The sequence below is a fragment of the Lontra canadensis genome, unplaced genomic scaffold (genome assembly GCF_010015895.1).
Source record: "Lontra canadensis isolate GAN:19392208 unplaced genomic scaffold, GSC_riverotter_1.0 scaffold77, whole genome shotgun sequence".
Lineage (NCBI taxonomy): Eukaryota > Metazoa > Chordata > Mammalia > Carnivora > Mustelidae > Lontra > Lontra canadensis.
The window spans coordinates 1,116,515-1,130,396 of record NW_022631071.1 but is presented as its reverse complement, the minus strand read 5'-3'; positions in this window follow the sequence as shown (position 1 = coordinate 1,130,396).

The following is a 13,882-nucleotide window of genomic DNA, read 5'->3' as shown; positions in this document are numbered from 1 at the left end:
TCTCTCTCTCTCTCTCTCTCTCTCTCTCTCTCTCTCTCTCTCTCTCTCTCTCTCGGCTTCAGGGCTGAACTACGCTAGGTCCTATTGCCCTCCAGATACCATCACAGTGGGGTGCGGGCGGAGGAGACCTGACAGGCAACTGGGCCACAGCTTCCTTTCCAGACAAGACTGTGTGCAGAAGAGGTTAAGATAGAAAGGGATGGGGGTGTGTGTGTCAAGACTCAAGGTCAGCATTGAAAATTCCTATTATATGCCTTGATTTCCCCAGTTGCAAAATAAGGCGGGGATAGGGGCTTTAGAATGAACTTTCAGGTCTTTGACTGGAAGGTTCTGAAGAGGTGCCAAATTCTAAATAGACTGGAGGGGAACCAAGAGAGCTGTTAGTAAAAACTGAGAGGGGTGACTTAAAGAGCTCAGAAAATTGCCAGGATTCTTAAGATCAATCCTCCCCCATCTCACTGAGCTTTTGTTTTCATGCCTTCATTTGCATAATTCTAAACCCCAGAGAAATAGAGAAAACATCTGCCTCCTGGTAATAATATAAATGTAGCAGAGCCTGTGCCAATCTCCTTTTGCTGCAGGAAGCCAGTAAAAAGAATATGTGAGGAGTGGCCAACTAGCAGCCACAAAAATGATGGCCTAGAGAAAGACTTGGTCTTGTCATTGTGTTGATTTTTAAGATTGCTGCAATTGCTGCCTCCTTTCCCCAGGGCTGATTCAGGGACAAATCAACTTCTAAAGGTTGTTGCCTTTAAAGTAGGCATGCTATCTTGGTCTGCACCCGTGCCCCTGCTGGTAGCTGGGTTAGCTGGGTTAGCAGGCTGATCCTTCCTCATTTCCTTTGCACAAGACAGGTCAACACTATCTAAAAACACTTCACACATAGTGTTAATTGGTTGCGGCTTTCCAAGAGGCACAGCGTTCTCCACCAACAGTATAGGGTGAACAACTTCTAAGGGCTTCTTAGGAACATGTTCTCAAGATGGATCTCAAGTAGGGTGACAAACTTCTCTGTTTGCTGAGATGAGATAAATTGGTCACCCTCACATGGGAGACTAAAGCTAGGAAGAATGTAAAAATCCCGATTCTTTTAGCCTTTCTTCCTTCCCTGTGTCTGCAGCACACCCCAAATACACAAATCTACAAGGCCTTCCTACTTTGTTCCTAAACAGCTCTCTCTGTTTGCCATTAAAGGCTTTCTGTAATCACCACACTACTTCCCTCACCAATATCATCAGCCATGTTACCCTACCACAAACCTTTTGCTCTAGTCCAGCAAACTTTCTCATTTAATTATACTTGCCTTGCTCACTTCCACCTCTGTGTCTTCTTGAGGTCATTTACAGGGGCCTTCACTCTTTTTCCCATTAAGCCAAACCCTAACTTTTCCTTTAAGGGTCAGCTCAAGTACCACCTCCTCCAAGAAGCCTTCTTTCACCTCCCCAACCCTCACTTTTCCCTCTGTCTTTGTGCTATTGGCACACTCTGTCTTGCACTAGTCCTTCAACTCTTTCTGTGTTTGCCCTGCCTACCCAACAGAAGTGTAGACTCAGGGAGGGATGCTTGATTAATGTTTATTGTGGTTCTTGGTGATGACAGTAATGATTTAAAAATGGTGATTATGATGAAGCTTCCTCCCCCACACTTCCTCCAGGAAACTATGCAAGACTCAGGCACACTCATCTCTAGAAAAGCTATAGCCACTGTAGCTGGGGCATGAAAACCCGCTTTTTCAGTCAGCCATTCAGCTCACAGAGGGTGCTAGCCTACATATGTCCTTTCTCCAAGTTCCTATAGCACTTTGTTTTGTCAACACCATGGCTTAACACCAAATTACAAATTATTGCAAGTGTATTATTTTTTATTCCACAACTACATTGCCATAAATTCCTTAAAGGCAGAGTCCCTACTGTTAGACTTTTTTTTTTTTTGACTCCTCCATGGCTGATACAGACCTGTAAGATTCCTGCCATCTGATCCCCCTCACCCACTAGCTTCTCTATTTTCAGGCCTAGGACTCTCTGGCACTTTAGGTCACTAAATCCTCTGGTCTCTTATTTCCTTGTTCCTTTTGCCCTGCTGGGAGAAACTGAGAATTTGTCCTGTTTCTGTCCAACTCTCTTTCCTCTTTTAGGCAATCTCTAGACTTCAGCCCTTTACTCTTCTTAAGAGTAGAGACACTGGAGATGTTGACAGGCATGAGACTACTGAGGACCTGGGAACCCGTACCCAATTAAGAGCACTCATCCCCGGGGTGCCTGGGTAGCTCAGTTGGTTAAGCATCTGACTCTTGATTTTGGCTCAGGTCATGATCTCAGAGTCTTGAGATCAAGTCCTGAGTTGGGATCTGGACTCAGCAGTACAGAATCTGCTTGAAATGCTCTCCCTGTCCCTCCCCCCCTCCCCGCTCCCCCTTTACCTCTTCCCCTGCTTGCTCACTCTCCTTCTCGCTAAATAAATAAATAAATAAATAAAATCTTAACAAACAAACAAACAAACAAAAGACGACTCATCTTCCAAAGAATGGTTAACTGTGATGGTATCCCTAGGTTGCCCCTTGAATACTAGATAACATTCAGGGCCCATTTCTTCTTCTTGCAGAACCAAAGTTCTGCAGGAAAGGGAGACTCAAGATTTGACTCTCCTCTGCAACACCTCCAACTCCAAACTCAGCAGCAACAGAGAATGAGTTTAAAAGCTCTTGGCATCTTTATTAGCATTCGGAACACCACTGAACCATATAAGCCTCTGGAATAGGTTTAAGCTTTCAAAGTCGCTGCCACCAGAACTGACTTGTAAGAGGTAGCTGGTATGCATGAGGGAAGAGGAGAGGAAGAAGCAAGGTAGTGCAGCATGTGGCTGGCAGTCGTCATGGAACACTAGCTGGTGGGAGGTGAAAGGCAAGGCCCAGAGAATCATTAGCTAGGATGGAAGAATGGCTTCCTTCTGTGGAATGCTCAATTTGAACTGTTAGAATCGTTAAAAGATACCTAATGCAAAATCAGTTATGCAGCCTCTGGGCCTTCTCTTTTCACTGTAAAGCAACCTGAGGATGAAGAATTTTTCCTGTCCTCTTCTGAGCCACTCCCTCATCACGATCATCCAGAGGTGGGATAGGGGCCTGGAATCAAAGCACAAGTGAGTTCTCTGCAACCCTTATCCGAAATATTTTTGTTTTAAAAGATCTGGTTTAGGGGCGCCTGGGTGGCTCAGTGGTTAAAGCCTCTGCCTTCGGCTCAGGTCATGATCTCAGGGTCCTGGGATCAAGTCCCGCATCGGGCTCTCTGCTCAGCAGGGAGCCTGCCTCCTCCTCCTGTCTCTCTCTGCCTGCCTCTCTGCCTACTTGTGATCTGTCTGTCAAATTAAAAAAAATATTTAAAAAAAAATCTGGTTTAAATGATCATCGAAATTAGCATTGAAGGGCTATTGCAAAATGCAGCATGAAATTTGGGGATGATGGGTGTTGTCAGGAAGATGGCAAGCTCTACATACATTGCCCAGTAGAGGGAAGGAATAAGAGACAGAATTTTTTTTTAATCTTAAGTCTTGTTAATTTTTTATTTTATTTTATGTATTTTTTATCTTAAGTCTTGTTATTTTTAAAATAATGGCTATATTGAGATATAATTCACATACCATACAATTCACCCATTTAAAGGGTACAATTCAGGGTTTTTAGTACAAAGCTATGCAGCTATTACCATTACCTAATTCTAGAACATCTTTATCACCCCCAAAAGAAATCACATACACATTTAGCCCTCACGACCAATTCCTCTCCCCCATACCCCCACCTGAGCCCTAGTCAACCACTAATCCACTTTCAATCTCTCTGGATTTGTCTATTCTGGACATTTCATATAAATGGAACCATACAATATATGGCCTTTTGTATGTCTGGCTTCTTTCACTTAGCATAATGTTATCAAAATTCATCCACATTGTAGCATGTATTAGCATTTCATTTCTTTTTATGGTGAATAATATTCCATTGTGGGGATATATCACATTTTGTTTACCCATTCATCAGTTTATGGACATCAGGGTTTGTATTAGGGTTCTCCAGAGAAACAGAACAAGGAGGGGAGGATAGGGAGGGGAGATAGTTTGAGGAATTGGCTCACACAATTATGAAGGCTGGTTTGCAGAGCAGTCCAATTCAGGAAAGAGTGATGTTGCAGTCTTGAGTACAAAGACTGCACACAGGCAGAACTTTTTTTAATTAAGTTTTTAATTTTAATTCCAGTATTGTTAACATACAGTGTTATATTAGTTTCAGGTGTACAATATAGTGATTCAGCAATTCTATACATTACTCAGTGATCATCATCATAAGTATACTCCTTAATTCCTATCACCTACTTCACCCATCCCCCACCCACCTCCCCTCTGGTAACCATCAGTTTATTCTCTATAGTTAAGTTTCTTGGTTTGTCTCTCTCATTTTTTTCTTTCCTTATTTGTTTTTTTAAATGCCACATTTGAGTGAAATCATGTATTTGTCTTTCTTTAACCTATTTCTTTTAGCATTATATTCCCTAGCTCCATCCATGTTGTTGCAAATGGCAAGACTTCATTCTTTTTCATGGCTGAATCATATTCCATTGTGTATGTATACCACATCTTCTTTATCCATTCATCTATTGATGGATATTTGGGCTGCTACCATAATTTGGCTATAGTAAATAATGCTGCAATAAAAATAGGGATGCACGTATCCCTTTGAATTAGTGTCTTTGTATTTTGGGGGGGTAAATACCTAGTAGTGTAACTGCTGGATCATAGGGTACTTCAATTTTTTTTTCTAGATATTTAATAAATTTTATTTTTTTAAACATATATTTTTATCGGTACTTCAATTTTTAACATTTTGAGAAACCTCCATACTTTTTTCCACAGTGGACATACCAGTTTGAATTCCCACCAACAGCACATGAGGGTTGCTATTTCTCCACATCTTTGCAAACACTTATTTCTTACATTTTTATTTTAGCCATTCTGACAAGTATACTTTGAAATAATATCTCATTGTAGTTTTGGTTTGTATTTCCCTGATGATGAATGATGCTGAGCATCTTTTCATGTCTGTTGGCCATCTTGATGTCTTCTTTGGAGAAATGTCTGTTCATGTCTTCCACTGATTTTTTAACTGGATTATTTGCTTTTTGGGTGTTAAGCTGTATCAGTTCTTTTTATATTATTTTATTTTATAGATATTAACCCTTTATTGGATCTGACATTTGCAATTATCTTCTCCTATTCAATAGGATGCCTTTTAGTTTCGATTATTTCCTTCGCTGAGTAGAAGTTTTTACTTTGATGTAGTCCCAATAGTTTATTTTTACATTTATTTCCCTTGCCTCAGAAGACATATCTAGACAAAATTAGCTATAGCTGATGTTGGAGAAATTACTGCCAGTGCACTCTTCTGGGATTTTTATGGTTTCAGGTCTCACATTTAGGTCTTTAATCCATTTAGAGTTTATTTTTGTATATAGTGTAAGAAAGTGGTCCAGTTTCATTCTTTTGCATGTAGCTGTTCAGTTTTCCCAGCACCATTTGTTGAAGAGACTTCTTCCCATTGAATATTCTTTTCCATTTGTCATAGATTAATTGGTCATATAAGTGTGGGTTTATCTCTGGGTTTTCTGTTCTTTTCTATTGATCTATGAGTCTTTTTTGGTACCAGTACCATATTTTTTTGATCACCACAGCTTTGTAATATAACTTGAAGTCTGGAATTATGATGCCTCCAGCCTTCCTTTTCTTTTTCAAGGTTGCTTTGGGCATTCAGGGTCTTTTGTGGTTCTACACAAATTTTAGGATTATTAGTTCTACTTTTGTGGAAAATGCTGTTGGTATTCTGATAAGGTTGCATTAAACCTGTAGATTACTTGGGTAGTGTAGACACTTTAACAATATTTGTCCTTCTAATCCATGAGCATGGAATGTCTTTCCATTTCTTTGTGTCATCTTCAATTTCTTTCATCGGTGTTTTATAGTTTTCAGAGTACAGGTCTTTCACCACTTTGGTTAGGTATTTTATTATTTTTGGTGCAATTTTAAATTGAATTGTTTTCTTAATTTCTCTTTCTGCTGTTTCATTGTCAATGGATAAGAATGCAACAGATTTTTGTACGTTGATTTTGTATTCTGCCACTTTACTGAATTCCTTTATCAGTTCTAGCAGTTTTGGGGTGGAATCTTTTGGGTTTTCTATGTGTAGTATCATGTCATCTGCAAATAGTGAAAGTTTGGCTTCTTCCTTACCAGTTTGGATTACTTTTATTTCTTTTCTTGTCTGATTGTTGTGGCTAGGACTTCCAGCACTGTGTTGAATTGAAGTAGTGAGAATGGACATTCTTGACTTATTCCTGACCTTAGGGAGAAACCTCTCAGTTTTTCTCCATTGAGGATGATGATGGCTATGGGTTTTTCTATAAGGCCTTTATGATGTTGAGGTATATTCCCTCTAAACCTACTTTGTTGAGGTTTTTTTTTTTTTTGTCATGAATGGATGTCATACTTTGTCAAATGCTTTTTCTGCATCTATTGAGAAGGTCATATGGTTTTTATCCTTTCTTGTATTGATATGATGTATCACATTGATTTATTTGCAAATATTGAATCACCCTTGCATCCCAGGAGTAAATTCCACTGGATTGTGGTGAATGGTTCTTTTAACATATTGTTCGATGCAGTTTGCTAGTATTGTTGAGGATTTTTGCATCTATCTTGATCAGAGATATTGGCCTATAGTTTTCTTTTTCTGTGGTATCTTTATCTGGTTTTGGTATCAGGGTAATGCTGGCTTCATAGAATGAATTTGGAAATTTTCCTTCCTCTTCTATTTTTTGGAATAGTTTGAAAAGAAAAGGTATTAACTCTTTTTTAAATGTTTAAATGTAGAATTCACCTGTGAAGCTGTCTCCTCCTAGACTTTTATTTGTTGGGAGATTTTTGATTACTGATTTAGTTTCATTGCTGGTTATTGGTCTGTTCAAATTTTTTTATTTCTTCCTGCTTCTGTTCTGGTAGATTATATGTTTCTAGGAATTTATCCCTTTATTCTAGGTTGTCCAATTTGTTGGCATATAATTTTTTGTAATATTCTCTTACAATTATTTGTATTTCTGTGGTTTCAGTTGATTTTTTCTCCTCTTTCATTGGTGATTATGTTTATTTGGGTTCTCTTTCTCTCTCTCTCTCTCTATCTATCTATCTCTTCTGATGAGTCTGGCAAGAGGTTTACCAATTTTGTTGATCTTTTCAAAGAAACAGCTCCTGGTTTCATTGATCTGTTCTATTGTTATTATTTTTTTTTTTAGTTTCTATATCATTTATTTCTGACCTAATCTTTATTATTTTCTTCCCTCTGCTAGTTTTAGGTTTCATTTGTTGTTCTTTTTCTAGCTCCTTTAAGTGTAAGGTTAGGTTGTGTATTTGAGATTTTTCTTGCTTCTTGAGATAGACCTGTATGGCTATAAACTTCCCTCTTAGAACTGCTTTTGCTACATCCCAAAGATTTTGGACCATTGTGTTTTCATTTTCATTTGTTTCCATGTAATTTTTTATTTCTTCTTTGATTTCTTGGTTGATCCCTTCATTGTTTAGTGGCATATTCTTTAACCTCTATGTATGTGTGGTCTTTCCAGATTTTTACTTGTGCTGGATTTCTTATTTTATAGCATTGTGGTCAGAAAAGATGCATGGTATGACTTCAGTATTTTTGAATTTGTTGAGGCTTGTTTTGTGGCCTAACATGTGATCTACTCCAGAGAATGTTCTATATACACCTAAAAAATATGTATTCTGCTGTATTAAGATGGAATGTTCTGAATATATCTGTTAAATACATTTGGTCCAGTAGTCATACAGAGAAACAGGTAGAATTTCTATGTTGCAGTCTGAAGGCAGACTCCTAAGGCCTTCAGGTGATTGGATGAGGCCCAGAAACCTTATATAGGGTAATCTGTTTCAGTCAAGGTCTACTGGTTTAGACATTAATCACATCTAAAAAAAAAATACCTTCACAGTATATCTAGATTGCTACTTGACCAAACAAGTGGGCACCATACCCTAGCCAAGTTGACACATGAAATTAAACATCTTAGGGTTATTTTCACTTTTTGGCTAGTATGAATAATACAACTAGGAATATTCATATACATGTTTTTGCATAAACATATGTTTTCAATTCGCACAGGGTACATACCTACAAGTAAAATGCTGGATCATGTGGTAACTAATGTAAGCAAAATGTCACCTGTAGTTTGCTCCCTAGTACAATTTAGTAAGAATTAAACTATCTGCAGACACTTTTGTATTCTTGTTGGACCTTGAAGTGCTCAACCTTATGATCAAGGGAAGGAGATATTCCAGCAGGGCCAAGAGGAGAAAGAGACTCCCTCTAGACTATGTGATGAGTCAATGGATGAGCTAAGAGTAGAAAGCAACAGTCAAGTTCATGAATCTTGTGCCATTACCAGATCACCTCCCTGGCACTCCTGCTCTCCTACTTGACTTTACTACTAAAGGGTTCCCCAAACCATAAAAACTTTAGCTCTAATTAAAAATTTTTATAAGTTGGAGTTATTATTAGTGGAAGAAGTCACAGCAGCAGGAAAAGTAAGGTTAATTAGGTTGGCAACCTCAGAGCCTGGAAAGAGAAATCAGGCAGAGACAGGCTTGTGAGATCACAGTGGACCAGATAATGCATAGCCCTGCCTGTCAGGACAGAAATCAGGCCATGCCAAATCTCTCTAACTGCAGTGTGTAGTAAAAAGGGTTACAATAGGGACTGGAGTAAAAAAAAAAGAAAAAAAAACTGTGGGTTTTCATTCTGGATCTGCTTCTAAATCTCTGTGTGATCTTGGCCCTCTCTGGGATTCCTAATATCCCTTCTACCTTCACATCCTATGACATCAGTGTAGTTAGGTATGGCTAGGCCTCCTAGGACCTCTGACTCCACACATAGTACTGTGGTTTACAGCCATCAAGCAACCAACAAACCAATGACCAAAGTGCTCTGAACAATTTCTCCTAGAATCCTAGAGATATACTCTCACAGGTGAAATATAATATGTGTAAGCATGTTTTTAATAGGCAAAGACTGGGTGAAACCTAAACATCTACCAACAAAGGACAGCTTAAGTACATTCAGCTATATCTATAGTAAGTATGGAATACTATGTAGCCATACAGCGGTAAGAAGCTCTTTAAGTACTGATACGAAACAGTTTTTTGTAGATTAAGTGAAAAAAAGCAAGGTGCAGAATAGTACTTCTGATATGGTATAATCTGTATAAAAATTAAGGGTGTATGTGTACAGATACACATAGAGTGTCTCTGGGAGGACACACAAGAAATCTGGTAAGAGTGTCTGGCTCAAGGGAAGGGAAATGGACAGCTAGGGAGATAGCAGGGAAAATGGGTATTCATCTGTTCAAAACAGAAAAAGAAGAACCTGAGCCCTCTATGTCACAGATCCATCTTCTTCAACCAGCTAACAGAATTTACATGAACAAAGTTAGGAGTGACTTTGTTTCTGAAAGCAGAAAGAAGAGTTTATGGCAATTTTCTTGCTCAGCCTGTCTCAGAAGTGTTTAGGTGACTATCACAGTCCGTAGCTGTTTCCTTCCCTTTCTGCCCTCAAGACTTAAAGGTATATCTTGAGAGTAGCTTCAAGCAGCTAACTGTCAAAGGAAACTGGAGAGGCTGGGAGAAGTTTCTGTTCAGGTGAGGCCTGGAAGAAAAGTGAAGCCAGAAGTTCACAGTAGCCAGAAGTTCACAAACTGCCAAGTTAGGCACGTAGGAGTTTCTCGTTCCTTGAAAAAGCCGTTGCTATGTGCCATGATCCACCATGGGGTCACTAAGAGCAGGCCAGACGAGAAACTGAATTTTATTTTATTTATTTTTAAAAGATTTTATTTATTTAATTGACAGAGAGAGAGTGTGTGCGTATACAAGCAGGGGGAGAAGCAGATGGAGGGAGAGACGCAGGCTCTCCACTGAGCAGGGAGCCTGATGCAGCACTCAATCCCAGGACCCCCGGAATCATGACCTGAGCTGAAGGCAGATGCTTAACTGACTGAGCTACTCAGGCATCCCCTGAATTTTATTTTGATTATTGGTCCCCTAGAACAACAAGTAGAGGTCATTCTTTTTCTCAAATAAATATCATAAACAGCATTCATTGAAAGCTAGCAACAATGTAAAAAGTACAAAGACTAAAAGGGTATAATTCATAGCCAGGAACTAACCACAGGTTAATACATTCAGTGAGAAGAACAATTTGTCCACTCTTTAGATTTATTTTATGAAGGATAACCATATGTTAAATTAAGTGAAGAATTAAGCTTTGAAATAAGGCTCAATAAGCAAAGAGAGTAGCACTTGGTTTTAATACTGTAAGTGGGCAAATTTAACACTTTCATGAAATGCATCTGCTTAACATTAAATATTACACTAATTAGAATAAACTAAAAGAGCTTTTTAGTTTAAATAATATTAACAGCAACACTGAGTGCTTACCATGTGCCAGGTACTATTTATTTATTTATTTGTGTGAGAGAGAGAGAGAGAGAGCGAGCACACGCAAGCAGGCAGAGTGGCAGGCAAAGTCAGAGAGAGAAGCAGACTCCCTGCTGAGCAAGGAGGCTGATGCGGGGCAGATCCCAGGACCTTGGGATCATGATCTGAGCTTAAGGCGGCGACTTAACCAACTGAGCCACCTAGGCATCCCTGTTGTAAGCTATTTATGATCTCATTTACTACTCACAGTGCCAGGGCGCCTGGGTGGCTCAGTTGGTTAAGTATCTGCCTTTGGCTCAGGTCATGATCCCATGGTCTTGGGATTGAGCCCTACCTCAAGCTCTCTGCTCAGAAGGCTGCTTCTCCCTCTGCCTGCCGCTCCCCCTGTTTGTACTCTCTCTGTCTGTCTAATAAATAGATAAAATCTTTAAAAAAATACTCACAACGTCCTTATGAGATAGGCGCTATGATCATCTCCAGCTTATGAATAAGGACACTGAAGCACAGACAAACTAAGTAGCTACTCAAAGCTAAAACAGCTTAGGTAGTAGGGCTGGGGTTTGAACCCAGGAAGTCAGGCTCTGGTGTCTGGGCCCTAGTCATTTCAAACAGCAAACAAATAGTGTGGGAAATTCAAATATAGGAAATATCAGGAATCAATTTCACAATTCTAAGGACACCAGCCAGAAAGAACTGTATTTGTGAAATTCATATCTAAACTATTTTAACAGTCACCTGATTTCCTCACCTAGTTTCTATATGCTACACTTTCCCACCTTATCAGGCTTCATGTGATACCTCCATCATCACGTCACTCCTTTGACCAAAAGCTTCCAAGGGCTCCCTTCTGCCTACCTAATAGATCTCAAACTTTGTGCAGCATACACACCTGGGGAGTTTGCTTAAAATACCGATTTCCTAAGCTGCAACCCCGAAAATGTGATTTAGTAGCTCACGATGGGGCCTGGGAATCCGTGTTTTAAGCAAGCTTTTCAAAAACACTGGCCTATGTGGACAAGGCCCAAATACTTTTTTATAGCATTCAAGGCTGTCCATGACCTCGCCCAAATCCACCTAACTCCTAATATAAAAGCTCTGTTCTAGAATGGCCATGCTCTTCAAACCTCTCATATAGGAGGTATTTCTAACTCTAAATCTCTGCTTAACTCTTCCAACCCATCTGGAATGACCTCCTGCCTTCTTTCCTACTATCCAAAGACTATATATCCTTCAAGGTCAAGCCCAAGTTTCACCTGCTCTCCAAGACTCTCTTTAAATTCTCCATCCCAGAAAGTTTTCATTTTTCTTCTGAATAATTAAGACTCTACTCTCTGACTCCAATCCTTTTGGTATTGAACTGGTTTCAAGAGTATATGCCTTGCTTCCTCAATGAGACTGAGGGTTGCCACTACCCACATGTGGCTATTTAAATTTGAACTAATTAAGATTAAATAAAGTTAAAATTTCAGTTCTTCAGTCACACTAGCCCCATTTCAAGTGCTCAATAGCCACAGAGAGCATTTCCACATCACAGAAAGTTCTTTTTTAAAAAAGATTTTATTTATTCATTTGACAGACAGAGATCACAAGTAGGCAGAGAGGCAGGCAGAGAGAGAGGCGGAAGAAGGCTCCCTGCCAAGCAGAGAGCCTGATGCAGGGCTCAATCCCAGGACCCTGGGATCATGTCCTGAGCCAAAGGCAGAGGCTTTAACCCACTGAGCCACCCAGGTGCCCCAACATCACAGAAAGTTCTAATGAACAGTGTGGCAAGAGTCTGCTGATGGCTGTCACAGGTGCCTTCTTATATATTCTCCCTATAAACATTGCCTGCTCTAAAGTTAAAGTACATATGTAACCAGACCACAAGAAGTGATAGATTTTCTTTTTAAACTGATTCCTACTTTCAGTAAAAGGAGCTCAGAAGATAAGTGTAAATATTCTGCATTTCTAATCAAGTCTCAAAATCCTTGGCTTTTCACAATTCTCTTTCTCTTTGACCTCTCTGCTGCATTTGGCATTATATAGAGCAGATTTCCCTCTCCTACAAGAAATGTTCTATTCCTTTGCTTCCAGGACGCTGTAACAAGAATGATCATCATTAATTTATTGAGCTCTTACCATATGCCATGCTAAGCACTTTACATATTTCAACAACCATATTAAGTAAATAGTAGTATTATTTAATGCTATTTTATAGATGAGGCATCTGAAGTTCAAAGAAAATTAATTTGCTCAAGGGCATAAAGCTAGTAAGTGGTGGTGCTGGGACTAGAATCCAAACATCTCTTTTAAGGCTCTTCCTAAGAGTCATTACTAGATCAAATACCCAAAAGAGGTGGGGCAGACCATCAATTCCAACATCAAAGAATGGAAATAACCCACTCAAGAGTCTCCTCTTTTCTTTTTTCCCTGTCCTCCTAAAACTCTATCTTATTCTATCTCACATACCCCTCTGGTAGATTTTCAAGGTCTTTACAAACTGGGGAATTTAAAGCCAATTACTCAGTAATGGAGAAAAAAAGTAACCACAGTAGGTCAGGGAGAACCGGGACCAGGTATGGCCTTTCATTTTCAAGAATTCTGTTTTCTCCTAAATACCCTGTAGTCCCATCGCATTAAAACCTGTGTTGTTCAGGACTTAACAATTTTGATTCCAGTGCTCTGCAAACAGTCCATTTTAATTACACTGGGAAGTATTTATAGCTTTTCTGTTCGCTGGGTTGGGTCCTGTGTCCAGTAGCTGCTGTCAGAGCCAGTCAAAGAAGACAAATGAAGTGCTGGAGGAGTCCGGCTTGAGGTTGGAATAGTCACCTACTTATTAGTGTTTCACATTACGCTGTTTACTGATACCCTTAAGCAGGTCAAATTCAGCATTCTTGGCCAGTAGACAGAGGGTCAGGATGCAGAAGAAAAAGTGTATAGCAAACTTGCCCCTTGCCTTCATGGATAAGAGATCGTCAACCCTGTCCATCTCCCAAACTTTCCAGGCTCCCATAACGCTGTCTCAGCAACACAAGGCCCAACTACTGGAGACAGGGAGCCTAAGTTAATGACTGTGTGGATCCGTTGCGGTTGGAGGCCTCCATTACTTAGGTCAAAGAAGAATAAGGAGTATGAGAAATCTCTGTACCGTCTCCTCAATTTTACTGTGAACTTAAAACTGCTCTAAAAAATAAAGTCTTAATTAAAAAAAAAAAGAAGAAGAAGAAGAACAAGAACAAGAACAAGAACAAGAACAAGAAGGAAGAGGAATACTGGCTTCTTGTCCTGCCCATACAACTAACTGGCTCTGTGTGTTGGCGGGAGCTGTACATGCAAATATTTAGTGAGAACTTCTTTCCTTTAATAG